Consider the following 19,533-nt stretch of genomic DNA (forward strand, 5'->3'; position numbering starts at 1 on the left):
TAGGGGGAGGGCTTTGCTTTAAAATTTTTTCTTACTCATTTCCTAGGGCTGTGGCAATGTCTGGCACCCAGCTCGGCCCACTGGAGTGTCCCCAACCAGAGCCGTGCCAGGCAGGCCTCTGCAACTTCATAGGTGGTGGGCATTCAGAAACAAAAAGGGGCAGCATCAGGGGCTGCCGTGTGTTGGCCCATGGGCTCCTAGGAGGTCCGGGGCGTTTCCCTGAATAGCTGCCTAACCCATGGAAACATTCGCTGGACGTTTTCTCCGGCCAAACACCCATTTCCCTCTCAAATTACGCTAGAGGTGCCACACCCAGCCAGCACGGCGAGGAGTCGAGGGTCTAAGAGACTGGCCAACAGACACTTCAAGGCATAAGTGTAAGAAAACAGTGGATATTAAATGGTGCAGGGAGACCCCACCTCCCCCACATTCCAACCGGCTCAAACCCACAGTGTCCTTAAGAAAAGCAGTTTTTAAACCAGGAGTAGGCCTAAGGGTAGGGACTAACACTGATCATCTAAGATGTTCCCGAACTTGAACAAACCACTACCTCTCTCAGTCCTCACAACCCCGGGTGGGCAGTCCCCTCTCATCCCACCTCCTGGCACTCACATCCCTGTGCAATCCCCTCCCTTCAGAGTGGGCTGTGCACAGTGACTCACTTCTAACCAGCAGTCCACAAATAGAACAGGTCACTGGTTACAAAGAGACTGCAGTCTCAGCCTTCTGCACAACCCTCACTCTCCCCAGTGGAAGCCAAGAGCCATGTTGGGCGCTGCTCTACGGAGAGGCCCCTATGGCAAGCAACTGACTACAGCCTCCAGCCAGCAAGGAACAGAGGCCCCTGATCCAACAGCCCTCGAGGAAGTGAATCCTGCCAGCAATTACGTGGGTGAGCTCAGGCTTCTGCCCTTGCCCGGTGGAGCCTTCGGATGAGACCTCAGCCCAGGCCAGAGGACACAGTTACGCCACACTCAGATTCCTGATCCACAGAAACTAACTAAAGGTTTGCTGTTTTAAGCCACTACGTCTAGGGTTTAATTTGTTATGCAGCAATAGGTAACTAAAGCATCCTTCTATCTTACAAACGAAAACAAGATGTGGGCCATTAAATGGCAGAGCTGGGATTCTCAGGCCAGACTGGTCCTTCATGGCTGCTTCCCCTCACCTTGCGACTTGAGTAACCTAGCTCACATTTTGGTCCATGGAGCTATGCAGTGACAATACACACTGGACCTGTCCCTCACCACAGATTCACACAGGAACCTCAAAAACATGGCTTCAAACAAAAAGAAACTGGATTCATTCAGAATGTCAGAGCTGAAGGAAGAGTGAAGAGATGGTGACGGTCTAGTTTACCCTTCTCCTTCTACAGGAAAAGAAATTGAGACTTACCTTGGTACAGTCAAAATAGCAGAGAGGGAGCTCAAATGCTAGCCAAGATCACACAGGACTTCTTAGGGATCTGGGGAAGTTCAGCCCCAATGTGTTAAAATTACTTCTGATTTGCTGGCCAGGAAAATTCCATCAGTGACTCCGACCTGCCCCCATGGCACTCTGCTGTGATATTCTGTGGTGGCCACCCCCCACCTTGACATCTCCCCTCTAAGTTGGCAGCTTCTCCTACGTCTGTCCCCCAAAGTCCTTCCTCACAGCCATGGGGCACCACAGGTAAACAGTCTGCCCCTTGGTTAACGTGACAGCTGAAAACCCTCATCCTTGGCTTATGTTGAGGTCCAACCTAAGTTTACTTTAGATTCTATGAAACCTAAGTTTACAATACATTTCCATCAAGAAAGCTAAGTGGGCAGAGGTGTTCTTGCATCTCCTGGAGGGTTCCACAAGCTTGCACATCACTAAGAGTTCTATTATTTTTACAAACACAGACTCTAGACACTTACAGTAAAGATCATAAATAATTAAGACTAAGTAGCCTGAGGACATTCTGTGAAGCTTTCTTGCTGATTTTTTTTTTAATTAGGCTCTCGCTAATTCACAAGATTGAATAATCTCCAAAAGTCTTCCAGAAGTAGCCACAGACAAGTGCTATTCAAGTGACTCTACACTCTCACTGTTGGACACTTGTACTTTATATTATGATGGAAATAGCTACTTCCTACTCAGAGTTCAGAAAACAAAGTATTAATGTCGCCCGCACTTCCACCACCTGCAAATAACCACTCAGATAATATTCTGTTATAGGAATCCTTTAGCCTCTCTCACTTTACGGAGAGATGGTTTTTAAAATATTTTTAATTGATTTCAGAGACAAGGGAGAGATAGATAGAAATATCAATTACGAGAGAGAAACATGGATTGGCTGCCTCCTGCACAAGCCCCTCCTCCCCCCAACAGGGATCAAGCTCACAACCCAGTCACGTGCCTTGACAGGGGATTGAACCATGACCTCCTGGCTCATAGGTTGGTGCTCAACCATTGTGCCACACAGGCCAGTCAATGCATGTTTTTAAAAATAAACTGAAGTCCTATAATACACACAACCTCCTTTCATTGAATTTAACATCACTGCTTCCCCACATCCATAACCATGAGATGGGAGTTTGGAAAAGCCACACAAGAACCTGCCATATGGATGCACCACAGTTTAAATCAATCCCCTGTGAGATATTTATACTGTTGCTATTTTTCACTAATACAAATGTCTGTAATGAAAATATTCATAAATGTCTTATGCACAATTGATAATATCTTCATTATAAATGAAGATACTGGATCCCCAGTCCTGTTGCAGATATTAAGGATAAATTAGTGAAAAATACAAAGATCCCTGCCCTTGCGAAGCTTATATTCTAGCATGAGAGACAAGCAAGGAAAAGAAATTTTAAAATTATAGTGTTTTACTAGGTGGCATAGACTATGGTAAAAAAGGAAAAGGCAGAACAGAGTAATTTATGAAATTTATGGTGGGACAAGCTACAAATTTAAATAAACCTTATTTTAAAGCTTTTTGATACACACTGATAAACTACTCTCCAGAAAGGGCTCACCAATTTTTCTACTTCCTCACCATAACAGGGTATGTATACACACACACACACACACACACACACACACACACACACACACTCACACATTCGTTGGAAACAAACAAAAAAACAAACAAAAAAAGAAGCTCAACAAAGAGCTATTTCAGGGTATGTCACACACACACACACACACACACACACACACACACACACACTCACACATTCGTTGGAAACAAACAAAAAAACAAACAAAAAAAGAAGCTCAACAAAGAGCTATTTATCACCTGGCTCTTCAAATGGGCAGTCTGAATTTATTCTTTGTATGAGTTGCTCATTTGTATTCCTGGCTCATTTTTCTGCTACGTTTATCATTGATTTTAAGAACTTTTTATATATTAAGGATACTTAGGACAATCTCTGTCAATTACATGTGTTGGCAACATATTTTCCAAGTTTGTCATGTGTGTTTAAAGTTTGCTATTAGTGCCCAGCATACTAAATTTTTTTAATGTAGTAAAATCAGTCTTTTCAGTTATGATTTCTTCATTAGAAAAATTAGGCATCTTTCTGCCCCCTAGTCACATTAATATTAACCTATACCTTCTTCTAGTTCTGGTTCCTCTGTGATTTGTTTTAGTTTTACCTCTCTAATTCATCTAGTAATGTACGGTAATATATACTATGAGAAATGGCTCTAACTTCATTTTTTCCCTACTTGGTCATCTAACTATCCTATAACCATTTACTATATGTTTGCATAATACACAATGTTGTATAATACTACAGGCAGGAAAGCACAATGACACAGACCACCGGTTTTGCTGGCAATTGGATCGGTGTTCAAGTCTGGGTGACTCTGAGCAAATACTTAAACTCTCTGAACATCACTACATGGAATTACTCATAGCGTACACCTCATACAATTCTTGTGAGGATTAAATAAGTTCATATATATATAAGTGTTTAGCATAATGCCTGGCACTTAGAAGGGCCGAAAAATTTGAGCTGTTATCATTTTAATTCCTCTCACTTATTTGAAATGCTACTTTCACCAGACACATTTCTATTTGGTTCCATTCCATTGAGTGGTCTCTATAATAGTTTCTAACCAAGCTGTTCTAGTATATGAGAAAGCTAATGATTTTTGAAATTTTACTTTGTAACTGAACTGTGTACTTAATTCAATTTAACTGTGCCTTGGGTCTTCTAGGAAGACAATAACATCTGCAAATAATTACTGCTGTTTCTTTTTAACCATTATTTGACTTTGGTTTGTACATTCCGGACAATTCAATAAGACAGGAAAAAGAAATGAGTACACTGGCGATCTTTGTTTCGTTCCCAAGTTCGTTATTCTGTCTCTCATGGTTCATCATTAAGTCGCCAGCTGTTGAGGCTGCTGGTTTCTTTGTCAAAGTAATGCAATCACTTTGTAGCTTGGTTTTCAAAAATTATAAGCAAACTAGAAATAAGAGTAGAAAATTACCATGTCCTTATGTGTTATATATTATGTTTTGCTTCTTTGTTCTACTTATGTGAAGTATTTGAGGAACAGACATTCTCATGTTAAGCCTTTCTTAACATTTCTGAGATAAACCCTCTGTGGTCATGATTCTTTTTAAAATATTGCTGAGGCCCTGGCCGGGTAGCTCAGGTGGTTGGAGCATCATCCCGATACACCAAGGTTGCAGGTTTAAACCCCGGTCAGGGCACATACAAGAATCAACCAATGAATGCATAAGCAAGTGGAGAAACAAATCAATGTCTATCTCTGTCTCTGTCTCGCTCTTAAAAAATAAAAAATACTGCTAAATTCAACCTGTTTTACTTGGCATTTTTGCATCTGTACTCATGCCTGAACTCAGTCTTCTGTCTTCTTTTTGTGTAATCTTTTGTCAAGATGTTGGATCCCAGAGTTGTACTAGCTTTGTAAGATCAACTGAATTGCTTTATGTCTTTTTCTAAGTTCTGAAACAGTTTATTTAGCAGGCAATTATTTTATCCCTCAAAGTTTAAAAGAAATCATCCATTAAACTGCGTGTATCCAGATCCCTTTGTTGAAATGTTATTTTTTTCAATGTTCCGTTTCATCTCTAGTTCCTGATTTAAAGTTTCAGACTTCTGAGTCATTTCCCTAAAACAGCTTTATCCACCCAGATTTTCAAAGTTTGGTGTTTTAAGTTATTATATTTTATTTTTATATTATAAAACAATTATTTCCAATATAATTTAGAATTTATTACTCTTTTTTAATCACATAAACTCATTTTTAGTTTTATGCAGTTGGATTTTCTCTTTTCCATGATAGTGGTCTGGTCTATTTCTATAATTTCCCCCCCTAAATAAATAGCTCTCAGTACAGGCAGACAGCTCTGGGTGGGGGTGGGGGGGGCGAGAGGGGAGGTTGGAATAGTGAAGGAATTAAAAAAGAAAAAAAAAGAGAAAACTTGTGGACATGGAAAACAGTGTGGTGATTGTTGGGAGATGGAGGTGGAGGAGGGCACAAAGGGGATAAATGATAGAAAAATAAAATAAAATGCAGAAGAAAAAATAAGTAAATAGCTCTTAGACTTATCAGTTCAGTATTTTTTTGGTCTGTTTTCTAACTCATGTCACTTGTATCTTATTAGGCTTGTTTCATACTCTCCAACTTTGAGTTGAATACTTAACTCATTTATTTTCATTTTTTCCTATTTCATAATAAGAGGATTTAAAAGCTATGAATGTGCCCCTGAATATAACTTTGGCAGTGACTCATACATTGAGACCTGCAGAGTTCTCACTATTTCCCAATGATTCTATAGCAGCAATTTCATTTCCTCTTTGACTCCAGTGATTCGGGAGGATGTTTTTTAATGTTCAAGTAAGTGGATTTCATTAATATGTTTAATATTAAAGACATCTCAGAAAGAAGATGAAGAAACTCTGGCGAAGGGAAAAAACTTAAGCAGAAAACACGACTTCATGTTTAAGTCGTAAAAAGACACCTGCTTATAGAATGCTGTGTGGTGCTATGCAAGCGTATGCCTTAGAGGAGCACTCCAGCAGCAGGTGATCCGGGGACCGGAGAGGCTGCGGGGCAAGCAGCGCAGGACGAGAGGCGGAGGAAGTCTCTGCTGCACCTTCTGAAAATTTTATTACGGGCATGTATTGCCTCTTTAAAAATTAATTTAAAAAGCAAAGCCATCTCTTGATAAATGGAATCAAATCATCCCAGATAGTCTAAGTATATAACCGAGTAAATTTCCATACTTTCTTGAGTTTGGTTTCATTAAGCAAGACTTGGCTCCAAATTGATGAACATCTGTGGCTAGAGAAGGGAGGAGGAAAAAATAAACTCTAATTCTGTAACCTCCAAGTTCAGGAGAATTAACAGTTTCAAGGAAAAAAAAAGTAGTAAAAAAAAAAAGTTGAGTTCGGTTCCCATCAGGCCACCATGTTGAAACCTGAAAGGCATGAATGTGCAGCTGAGGAGATGATAGAATTCTGCCTCCCCCACCTCCGCACCGAGCCTTTCCTGGCTTCGGAATGCTCCGTAATGTACATCTGGGTTGTTGCAGACTTCCTTCCTCATTATTCCTTAAAATGAATTTCAATCCAAAATTAAGTCAATTAACTTGTGTGATTTTTAAGTGTTATGCCACTGTCCACTTCCATCTTCCCCACAAACTTCGCAATATCAAGTAAAAAAGAAAACACCAACTCCATTTATCAGTTTTCCAACTTATGGGGGTGTGGGTTGGGGTTACAGTTGTTCATATGGAAAATAGTACAATAATCAATAAATAATGATCCAAGAATGAACACTGTGTTTTGCATATTCCTAACTGCAAACCTATTTCTGCCCCACCCTTTATTCTGGAGAAACCCGTTTCCCACTTGCTAACTTCTGCCCCTGGGAAGGTCTGTGTGTTGTTATGAAGGGTGCCAGGACACAGACAGCTGCACACACCACAGATCACACTGTGTAGTTGCAAACACGACCAAGTTACATACTCCTGGGAATACAAGTACGATGTTATTTAATGCCGCATCTATTTCTTAAAATGTCATTCCATATGGATTGGATGAAGGATGAGTATACTAGCCTGAATATGGGAAAAACATAAAATGTAGTCGTTTATTGCTTAAAATCTATACCGTTTTATGCAAGGAAAGGTGGTAGTACCAAAGCTTAGAGATTCAGAATGTCTCAAATGACAAGGTATTAGCTCACTTCTGGCTACTAAACTCTCCGCCCTGGCACCGGGGGTGGAGTGGGCCGGCAGCAGAAATCAGAGCCACCCATTTAAGAAACTCATAAAGGGACATGGCATCTTGGGACTTCCATTTACAGCAGCCACAGAGGTGCAGCCCCATGGGAAGGGAGCACTTCACAGGCCCCTCAGTAGCTGAGAGGAGCCATCCAGACAGCCAGCCTCAGCGGCCGGCGAAGAATGCCCAGCTCTGGGGAAGGAAGCAGCCCCACCTCCGTCCCACACCCGCGTGCCACACAGAGTTCAGGACTCTGCACCCGGCCCCATGCCTTCCCCTCTGTCTTGATGAGCACAGGAGGCTGAGCAGCCACTGCTGCTAAAACAAAAGACAGATGACAGGAAAACCCACTGCCCTTTGGCCACTGCCTAGCAAAGGGGAAGTGTAAAAGTGCAGAGGGAAAGCAGGCCGGCTACACGGGCCCCTTTTTGTCCAGCAGTAATTAATAGCATGATCCACATTTCAGATACATTAAAGCAAAAGCTGCATTATCAGAGCGCTGGGCACATCGCCCCGAGGCACATCCTCCCCTGCTGACCTGCAGGACCAGGTTACCTCATCTCAGCCCCCTCCTCTCAGGGGAGCTGACTCTGGACACCTCATAAAAGGACTGAGCTGGCAGCCAGCAGCCTCCACTGGCTGACAGGCTCCATGTCCATCTTCAGAAGCCACGCCATGCACGGCCAGGCCATCAGCATAGGGGCTCCACTCAGAATGAGGAGGTGTTCAACTCAAGTCCTACTGTCTGGCTAATGCTGAACATTAAAAAAAAATTTTTTTTTAATTGATTTCAGAGAGAGGAAGGGAGAGGGAGAGAGGGATAGAAACATCAATGATGAGAAAGAATCACTGATCAGATGCCTCATGCACACCCCCTACTGGCAACTGAGCCCGCAACCAGGGCATGTGCCCTGACCAGGAATCAAACCGTGACCTCCTGGTTCATAGGTCATCACTCAACCGCTGAGCCACACCAACTGGGCCAACAGGGAACATTTTAATGTCACAAATCCCCCGAAGGACTTAAGTTTTAAGGTAAACCCTCTCAAATGACGCAGTGATAATGCAGGGAAAATTAAGATACCCTTCAATTCAATTTGGGGTGCCAGGTGAGTTTCTATCAAGGATGAGAAGCCAACTGCTGCCGTCCAGGCCTAAAGAGGCACACCTCCTCCCCCACCGCTGAAACACTATCTTTAGAGGCAGGCACGCTATTAGGTCATCAAGCACAAAGCACATTCAAGCTGAGTATTCCCGGCATATGTCAGAGCCACTCGGAACTGCAGGCACCTGAAGAAGCAGTCTTCTCAACTACACCATGAAGCCGCTGCTGACCAAGAACTCAAATCACATGATTTTGGAAGGAGAGAAGCTACCAAATGTCACCTTGCAATCCCCCTCATTTCCAAGAAAACCCTCTTTGCCAGACCAGTTTTGAGGACACTGTCTGGTTTAGCTTCCCCCCTCCCGGGCCACCAACCTCCAGGTCCCCATGGGGCTCCAGGCTCTCCTTCACTGTCCACGGCACCAGTTCCTCCACAGGCCCCTGTGGTGGGCTGCATAACAGCCCCCCAACACGTCCACATCCTACTATCTAGAACCTGTGAATGTGTTAACTTATACGGCCAGGAGACTTTGCAGATGGGATCAAGGGAAGGTTTTGAGACAAGATTACCCGGGTGGGTCTGATATAATTAAGAGTTAAGAGTTAAAGTGGGTGTGGCATGGAAGGAAGGGGTGGTCTGATTTGAGAAAAGGGTCATGGGCCAAGGGACATGGGGGGCTGCAGAACCCGGAGAACGCAAGGAAAGCCGATTCCCCCCCGAACCTCCCAGAGCCACCCTGCCAACGCCCTGGCTCTGGCCTAGTGACTGATTTTGGACTTCTGGGCTCCAGAACAGTAAGACAATCAATTTACGTTGTTTTAAGCCATCAAATTTGTAGTCATTTGCTGAAACAAATGACTTGTTGCAGCATCAACAGGGAACTAAAACGACCCTTCTGGAGAAAGGGGGCCTGCAGCAATGAACACCCGGAAGCAGGAATGTCCCTACATCTCAGGCTGAGTCAACCCATAGGGTTCACACAGCCTCCTCTTCTCTAGATTCCCAGAGCCAGCCGAACCCTCTCTCCATCACCAAAAATTAGAACCACAGGCCTTTGGTGCCATAAACCAGTGCTATGTCGTAACAGGTAGTAAGTATCTAGTGGAGCATCTTAGCATAAGATAGAAAAAACCTCCCATACCAGCCAACTACATGTGAGACTCACAAATATCCCAAGTAAACCACAGAAAAAGAGTAGTTAAACAAAGTATATGTGTGTATGACATTTTGATTTTATCTAACAGGAGATCCTGGGTAGAAAAAAGCATCTACAGGCACAATCCCAGCTCCATAGTTGCTTTTATCAAGGAAGCTATGCCAAGCCAACCTCACCCAATGGACCCCACAGCTGGAAGCCTCAGCATGATGCCAACTGCCAGCCTGGAGAACTGGAAACCCAGGGCCGTGCCTGCTGGGCTCCTGAAGACAAAGGGAGGAAGAAGGCTCTGGAAGGTGGTGGCGTCTTGCCCACCTCAGTGGTAGCCTGGGGCCAATAGATCTGGCCACCTTGCCAGCACCTGAGAGGTGCAAGCCAGGCAGCCAACCACATCAGACGCTGGCTGCCAGCCGGCCCCAGTTGCCCAACACCTCCGCCGGAGCCAGCTTTCCAGGACTGGGTTTTACACACCTCACAGGTACAGGCCACGGTGGACCAGGTCGAGGCAGGGAGCCTGGAAGGACGTCCCACACAAAAACGGGCCAGGTGGGCAGAGGAAGATGTCTTGATACGGAGCAATAAGGTGCATCTGTGCTTCACATCTGCCTGTTTGCAAAGAATATTTTTCTTACTCACTATGCAAAGGAGGTGCCACCAGGGTCTTCCTCCTACTCCAGCCGACCCCACCTTCTTCCCATCACCAATCAGACCATCCATCCACTTGGTTCCCCAGACCCGCATACTCCTGAATTCTCCCATTTCCACTAAGCCTACCAGCTTGTTTACACACTCCCAGTCCAGCCCATTTTCTTCACGTTAACAACTGACATGATGACTTATGTTACATGTTTAGGGTCTGGGTAACTCGGATTTCTCTACGCAGTGGTTCTCAACCTTCTGGCCCTTTAAATACAGTTCCTCATGTTGTGACCCAACCATAAAATTATTTTCGTTGCTACTTCATAACTGTAATGTTGCTACTGTTATGAATCGTAATGTAAATATCTGATATGCAGGATGGTCTTAGGCGACCCCTGTGAAAGGGTCGTTCGACCGCCAAAGGGGCCGCGACCCACAGGTTGAGAACCGCTGCTCTACAGGGTTTAAAAGTGCAATTTCAGTGCATATATAGAGGCGTTACTTCAAACAGGGTAAAGTCGTTAAGAAAAAAATTAACCACCCCCACAAAGCATTCTGAGACTCCTGCTTAACGAAGATATAATCTTGGCTCAGTGGATGGAGCATTAGCCTGCTGACTGAAGGGTCCTGGGTTCGATTCCAGTCAAGGGCACATGCCCGGATTGTGGGCTCAATCCACAATAGAGGGCATGTAGCTGATCAATGATTTTTCTCTCATCGTTGATGTTTCTACATGTAGCTGATCATTGATTTTTCTCTCATCGTTGATGTTTCTCTCTCTCTCTCCCTCTCCCTTCCTCTCTGAAATCAATAAAAAGTATATATTTTGTAAAGAAGATATAATCTGGAATAATCCAAGTCCAAGAGAAGGTGAATTCTGGCAAAACTAGCAGATAGTTTTGCCCAAGATCCAAAATCTTCATGTTACTTGACCTGTTTCTCTTTCCCCCTTGCTTCTTCCGATGCCCCCTTGAAATAAACCAGCCCTAGAAATAGAAGCCCATCTTCCTTAGCTCTTATGACTAATTTATGGCCTTCTTGTAAAGCCCTGCACTGAGCTCTGACTCCAGTCATTTCCTCTTCTTCTACATGAACGTCCATTTACGGCCACTCTGTAACCTCTGTGTGAACCAAGAATGTTCTCCGCGCCTCCCACGGATGTGGGATCGTGCCCTGGTGAGAGCAAGGCGGCTCTCCGGCACAACTCTCCACTCAGTGTAAATTCACTTGGAACCCTACCCAGGTCTGGCTGTATATCCCTAGAGAGTTGAACACTCCGTGTGCTTTAAAGCGCCTTGAAAAGAGACAACGGAATACCAATGGCTGGCTCGGCAATCAGCACATGATTTCAAGACATCTTTTGGGTTTTCTTATACACTCAGGTTAAGGGGAATGGGGGATCTTGTTTTTGTTTTTCTTCAGGGAGGCGGGTATGGGAAGATGTCCCAGACAAGAAACTCCCTCCGACATAGGAGGAAGAATACTTAAAGGGAATATCTGAAAGTGCTCCAAGTTTTCTCCAGCCCCATCCTGATGGTTCCCCTCGCCAAGCCATCAAAGCCTCGCCAATACCATCTCTAAGGCACTTCTGTGGGCTCTCCTCCCAGGCACTGGCTGCCTGCATCCCTTCCACACGGCCGACCTAAGCCTTCCTGATCCGCAGCACAACCTCTCGGCTGACTTCTCCAACTCTGGGTGCTAGAAAACGAGGTCCCACACAAAGGGCGTTTCCAGCTTACCACGGAATGGTCCATCCGCGCACTCAAACTCTGAGCGCTAAGATCGCCCAGGGCTGTCCTGCGGGCTTGGACAGGAATGAGCAGTGAGCCAGACAGACTAAGACACCTCTCGCCGTCTTCACAGAGCTCAGGCCCTGCAGGCTCTGACACCTGCCCCCTTGCCAGTACTTCAGATCCTCCTCTTGTCCTGAATTTAATCCCTTCTTTTGGGGGAAGGATTTCCTTATTTTTGCTGAAAATGTCTGGGGTCTTTAGGGAGTGGGGGAAGGGAAGACTTATGTTTTCATCTTCGGAAAAAATTAACTTTAGGCAATAAATGGCTAGAATTCTCTTTGATTGACATTTGGAGGGCCCCTCTAATAAACGGACCTGTATCTTATGCATGTTGTCATACTCTCTTCATCTTGGGTTTTGGAAGTGTCACTTTCCCTTCAAGACTGAAGCCAGTCTCTGTAAGTCTTAAATGATGAGCTCAGTTGTCAAACCACCTCCCCACCGCCCGTCCGCCATGACTCTATCCCCAAAACTGCCATTCTTCTCATGTAAAGGTTAAACCTCCTCAAGCCAACCCAAAAGAACTCGCTTTCCAGCTTTGCTTGCGCCCTTGTGCTGGCGCCAAAGTTTGCGGTCCAGCGAAGCCTTTCTGCTGGCTTTCTAAGAACATGGGCCTCGGAGACCTGGCCCTCCATTCCATCATCTCATCCCATTTCCTTACATGCTTCACTTCATGTAGGACTCCCAAAGGCTGTCATTGGACATGGAACTATAACAGCAATACACCTGGCACCTTCTCATCCTGCCTCCAGTCAAAGTGCCTGCATTAAAGCAGCTGTGACTTTACAAAGTTATTCCACGAGGCAAGGATCCTGTGGCCATTTCATCTCAGAAAGTGGCCCAATGCGGCCGAAGTTGCCAGCAGCCAGAGAATGTCTCTCTCACACCTCACCGTGGCCTTATCTTTACATGCCCAGGAAAACATGCTTGGGCACAACAATGAGCCCCAGAGGGGCCTAGAACTCTTCCATCACTTCCTCACCGGGTGTCTACCAGAGGCCCCGCCCCTGCCCCTCCCAGCCTCCCTACAGCATCCAGGGAGCAGCACTTTCCTGTCCAAACCTGGGCTGGCCCCAGGCAGCTGCTCCACACCGCCTGCATCTGCACCCTCAGCATAGCCTTTTTCCTTGTATAGACCTTCCTGTTCTAAAGGGCATGAACCTGGGTACTGTGACTCATCACTATCTACAGGAAGCAACGTCTCCATCCAAAACGTGAGCCAGTTCCTAAAGAGATTTCTCTGGTCTCTCTCCCCTTGTCACTTAGATCGCACTTGGGCTTACTCAGCCCCTTTCCCCACAGCCTTTGCAAGCTTCTTCCATCTACCCGCCGCTGGGACTGTTTACTTGTTTACCCCACAGATAAGCAAAATGAGCGAGCTGTCTGCCATTCCTGGCAGGGCATAAACACTTTTTTTAAAGATGTGCATGTTCCAACTACGCCCGAGTCCTATACTGAGCCCTTTAACCTGCCGAAAGAGCTGCGGACATCCCATGGGGATTGACTATCACTCTTCCTTATCGTTGCTGAAAGACAAAACCCGCTCCACACTGCCACATGGATCCTTCACATTCCTGGTCTGAGAGCGGAGCATGTAAGACACAGCAAGGATGCAGCAGGAACACGGGAAAGGCCACTGTCACCAGCACAAGAGGCACCAACCAGAGAACACTCTATTTCAGAGTTTTAAACGTAAATTTAATGGACCACATACAAAATTTACATTGGAGGACCAACCACTTCCTGAGCAATAAAGACCAAATCTCAGGCCAGATTAAAGGGAGACTGCCCAGGGAAACCTTAGAGCAGGCTAGCACTGGTAGCATTCTATCAAAAAATAAGGTTATAGCTCTGGCTGGTGATTAGAGCATCAGCCCTAAGGGTGGCAGGGATGATTCCTGGTCAAGGGCACGTACCTGGATTGCAGGTTTGATCCCCAGCCCAGTCCCCAGTTGCCCGGGGGCGGGGGGGGGCATGCAGGAGGCAACCAATCAATGTGTGTGTGTGTCTCTCTCTCTCCATCTTCCCTTCCCTTCCACTCTCTTTAAAAAAAATCAATGGAAGAAATATCCTGGAGTAAAAATTTAAAATAATAATAAAAAGGATACAGTCTGGTTTCTTACAAGAAATAGCAAAATAAAAGATCTTCATCTTAAATTCTGAAAAAAAAAAAAACATCATCTACACAGCCTGTGGGGGCCAAGAATGGCCTCGCCATCTGGGACAGCTTCTGAGATACACAGAGAACGGGAAATGCAGGGCGTGTGGGACGAACCCTGTCAGACTGCTGCCCCAGCCAGAACTGCCACATTGACTCTGGCTTGTCCACCACGACTCTGCAGTAAAGTTATGGAAACTGAAATCAAGTGGAACTGATCCGTTTAGATGCCAATGCTGAGTTCCACTTAATGATTCTTCAATGCCCCACATGTTCCTGACATTTTTCCATTCACACATTTACTAGTTTAAGGGTAAGGCCAGAAAATTATGGGCATGGTCTTCGGTCCTTCTCTGTCTTACTGTATTCAAATCTAGCTAAAGTGGGGAAAACACTGCAAAGCATTAAGATCAACTGTACAATTAACAACTGCTCGGTTATGGGCCAGGAACAATGACAAACATTCTACCTGCGCTCTTTGTTTCATCCTCCTAACAATCTGTGAAGTGGGCACTAGCATCGGTTCCATTTTGCCCACAAGGAATCGAAGTTCAGAGACACCAAGTAACTTTCCCAAGGTCACACAGCTAAGAAGCATCAGAGCAAGAATCCAGTGCCTAGATTTTCTAACGCCGGAGCCTTTGGGAGAACAAGCACCTGTAGGTATTCTTCTAGGTAGGACAGTGCGTATACCAGCTCACAAAGCAATCATGAGCATCCACGGCAGCTCCTGCCAAGGAGCGCGTCTCCATTTGTCCTTCTCTACACACTCTTGAAACTGTTATGGAAAAGCACGCTCATCTCAGGAGGAGGAGTGTAGCCCACTCCCTCCTTTCCACAGGCCCTTAAAAGTTGAGTCCCCAGAATGCACGAAGTGGTCCCGTGGCCTCCCTCTGTCTGGGGTGGTGGGTCAGAGGGGTGGTGAGTAGAGAATGTCTCCCTATAATCCGCCCCCTCCCCTCCCAACACTCTTCCAAGTCCGTGCCATGAGGTTCAAATTCAGATGTGAACCAACTGCTAGGTGATCCCCCTAAGACACTTCTTAAGACGCCTCTGAGCTTTTCTCATCTGAAAAGAAATCTCGTGTCCACCCTGCATACCTTACAGAACAACTGTGAGGATTAGTTGAAAGGGCACAGGCTCCGAGGCTTTGAAAACATGAAGCTTCTTAAATTCCTTTCCAATTTTCCTCAGACAGACATGGTACCTCTCCCTGCTATTTAGAATTAAACACTTAAACATCTGAATGGCAAACTCAGAGGCCTACACAGTGGTATTGAGTAGACATGCAGTAGCTCAATAAAAGGAAAGACCAATGGGCTCAGAGCGGTGAGGGAAGACACAGGAAGGGGGGGGCGGGGCTTGCAGCTCTGGGGAAAAGAGGCTACCGAGGAGGCGGCCCAGCCAAACTCATAGGGACCCTGGACTCATGGAATCCTGGACTCTTCTTTCCCTCCCACCCCACACCCCACCTTCAAAGTAGAACCACGGGGTGACCATTTGGGGCAGGCTGGAGTGTCCCCCAAAATATGTCCTCCCAGAAGCTCAGAATGTGCCCTTATTTTGAAATTGGGTCTCTGAGAGGTCATCCTGGTTTGGGGGACTCTAAATCCAATGACTGGTGCCCTTAGAAGAGAAGAGGAGGCGCCCATCATATGCAGAGGGAGAGCGAGATTGGAGGGATTCAGCCACAAGCCACGAAATGCCGAGGACTGCTGGCAGCCACTGCAAGCTGGAAGGAGCCTCGCCCCGAGAGCCTTCAGCAAGGTCCTGCCAACACCTTGATCTCAGACTTTTAGCCTCCAGAACAGTGAGAGATCAAATGTCTGTTATTTTAAGCCACTCAGTTATGTAATACTTTGTCACAGCAGCCCCGGGAAAGGAATACACCACTCTGGCCCCTGCACCGGGAGGCCCTGGCTGGAGCCACCTTCTGCCGGCCGGCTGCAATCATCTCCCTGGCCCCCTGCCCCACCCCCCAGCACAGCTGCCAGAGGGAACCTGTCCAACCCAAGTCCGATCAGTCACTCCGGGGGAGGAGACCCCCCCATGTCCCCTCACTCTGAGTGAGGGGAATCCTCCCAGATCTGCCCCTTCCCCTTCACACACCCACTCAGCCATGCGGGGCTCCCGCCGCTCCTCAGACCCACCAGGCGCTCCACGCAGGATTTCCGAAGGAGCCTCCCTCCATCCAGAACTCCTACACCACTTCTCCCAGTCTGTGCTCCACCGCTGCCATCTCACCAGGCCTTCTTCACCCGCTACTTAACCTGCAGTCCACAGCCCTCCATGGCACTTCCTGATCCCTTACTTGCCTTCTCTCCATAGCATTTAACATCTTTTAAAATACTGCTCTGTACGTACTAATTGTGCATATTGGGGGAGGACGGAAGGGTAAGATCCCTGAAGACAAGGACGTGTCCTTCTCCCCCATCGCTGCATCACCAGCCCCCAGAGCACCCAGAACAGTGCCTGGCACACAAGAAGCTCCGAGGTTCTCGAACAGGTGGCGAAGGAGTGGCCAGAGGCCCAGAGGAAGTGGCAGCAGGGAATGCAGCCTGCGGGAGAGCACAGGTCCTGGGAGCCACTTCCAACTGTGGGCCAGCGGAAGGAGCCCGCATGGAGGCCGGACTTGCAAGTCCTTGCGGGCAGGTGGAAACGCTAGGCGTCCAGGAGCCACTGCAAGCAGCTGGTCAGGAGAATGAGAGGAAGAAAACACAGCAGGGTGTCCTGACCTTGGCACTGGGACAATCTGGCCTCACAGTTCTAGGGGGTGGGGGCTCTGTCCTGTGCGCTGTAGGAGGTCCTGCAGCATCCCTGGCCTCCACCCACCAGATGTCAGCAGCATCCCCCTCACCCTCAACCACAACCATCTCCAGACAGGGCCAAACATGCCCTGCTGCGAGGGGAAGGCGCAATCAGTCCCCACTGAGAAGCACGCAAAGAGTATCCAGTGACAGTGCACACAGTGTGACCACAGGAAGCACAGGCCTAGAGGGGCCAGGTAGGTAACAGATGTGAGCAAGCTGAGCACATATAAGGTTGCAGGGAGTGGCAGGGACCCACCCTGGTGACCCAAGAAGTGCATGCCCCTTTAAGAGGGGCAGTGACTATCCTGTGCCAGCCAGCTTTTGCCCTCGAGGCCCGGAAATGCCGAATCCCTTAAGAGAAGGGTCCGGTCCTGATTTTTACACTGAAATGTGCCAATTTAAAAGCTAGAGTAGGTACTGATCACAGCGTGTGCATGCCAGGTTTGCCTACAGGACACAACTTTGTAACCTCCGGCATAGAGGCTACCTGGGGGTGGAAAGAGACAGGGGGACGGGAGATCCATTGAGGAACTTACAATTCAGCCACAAGGGGACGGGGGCCTGTGAGAGACTGAGTGTAAGCAAAGGACTGCGCCTCAGGAGCTCAGGTGAAATGAGGTACGCGCTCCGGGAAAGCTCCCCGAAACGGCTAAACGCATGCCTGTGGGCCACAAGGGTGCAAGTAACAGCCACAGGCTTTGAGAGTCTCTTGAAGATCAAAGCAAGTGCAGCAAGTCCCAGCCTTAATTCGAGAAGGTGGAAGAGCCTGTGCCTACGTGACCCTGAGCCCGGACCCAACCTGGACAGAGCCCAAGGCTCCTCATCTCCATGCTGCTCAGGAACCAGCCTGGCCACCCAGGGGGCCTTCCCTGCCACTCAACCCACCCAAACCACCAGCGCAGGAACAGCCAGAGGGTGGCCGACCCCCCTGAGGAGTCAGGGCAATGCCACCGTGTGAAGGACAGCACTTCCTACTGCCCCCAGCAGGCCCAGCTGCCTCCTGGACTCACTCCCGTGATGCTCTGGACAGCAGCGCCCTGAGTCAGCAGAAGCAGAAGCCTTCAAGTCGGCCTCTTTGTGTTAAAGGAAACCAGGGCCTGGAAAGGGGATAACGTGAGCGTTTGAAGCCTGCGGGAACCAGGGCTCGGGTCCTCAACCTCAAATCCACCAGGCACACCTCGTGTCGTCTGGCCACCACCCGCACCAATGACTCCCAGAGCCTGGAGTAACCAGGAGAAGGACTTTCCGACAACACACTCCACTGTGTCTGTCCAACGGCAATGTGCCCATCAATGTGGCCATGACAGAAAGGGGCAAAGTTCCGAGTGACACCTCCATCTCGAGACAGACTTGCTGGGGGGACGCCAGCTTCTGCTGTCCTATCTGTAAACTGGGTAGAATGGCCTCCTCTGAGTGTTGTCATCTTCCCGGAGAAAGGGATCCCACAAACAGAGCCTGTGCATTATCATAATTAAGTTGCATCGCCCCCTGCTCGGTGCTCCATCAACAGCAGAGGCCTGGCTGCTGCCCACACATTTGCATCCTATTCTGGGTCCAATCAAGGTCGCTGGAGAAAAGGTGAAACCATAGGAGCTCCCTAAACTCACTTCCAAGCAGCTCTGCTTTGTTTGACACGAATAACTGAGTCTTTGGAAGAAAAGGAGGAGGTTGGGTGGATGGGGCGAAGTTGGGGGCAAGGAAGGAGTACGGCAGGACAATCTCCCCATTGGGGAGGAACTTCTGGACTCCACAGAACTGATGGCCGGCCTCCACAGAGCCTCATGATATCCCACAGGCAAAGGCCCCCTCCCTCCAGCCCCTCCCCTCACCGACAGGCAACGGGCACCAACCCTGGTGACTGAGTTTGAGACCGTCCAACCTTCACAACACAAACCTCATTCTCCATTCACCAACCTCCAAGCAGTGGCTGCAAAGAAACCCACGTAGGATTCACTCGAAGAACGTTTGGCCTGGGTCCCAAGCGCAGAGACGAAACTCAGATCGCACTGGCACGCAGCGAGGCCAGGGGAGCCAGTGGGAGCCATGGGCTGGTCACCCCCAAGTCGCCCTGTGTTAGGTTCCGCCTCCCAGAGTGAGTTTCTCTGATTTGCCAGCTGATTATCTGGAGGAGAATCTGGGATCTGAAGGCATCTGAGCGACTTGGCCACGTGAAAACACTGTAAGTCGGGCCGCCAGACACGTTGCAGACAGACTCCACATGAGTAGTTACAGAAGGAACAGAGTGTTCGCCTGAGCCCCATCCCCGCGGCCCTGGAGTCACACACCCCTCTCCCCCCGCCCAGAACTGGGCTTGGGGTGGCCCTGCTCCCCTACCGTGGGTCCCACGGGGTGGGGGAGCTCTCTGCTCCCCACACGGCACATGGAGACTCCCACCCCTCTCCTCAGCTCTCTCCCACATGTGATTCCCTCATGTATCCATTCTGAGGACGGCCCTTTTATGGGGAGGAGGAGAAAGTTCCCACATGCAGAAAGCCCACACCCCAGGGAGGAACGGGGAGAGGGTCATTGAGCACTTGTTGAAAGAAGACGAGTGCGAGAGCGATTAGGAGGAGAAGAAAACATCTTGTCAGCTCGGGAGGTTAAGCAGGAACATCTCCCCCAGTGCTACC

This window comes from Myotis brandtii, unplaced genomic scaffold (assembly GCF_000412655.1).
Source record: "Myotis brandtii unplaced genomic scaffold, ASM41265v1 scaffold670, whole genome shotgun sequence".
Classification (NCBI taxonomy): domain Eukaryota; kingdom Metazoa; phylum Chordata; class Mammalia; order Chiroptera; family Vespertilionidae; genus Myotis; species Myotis brandtii.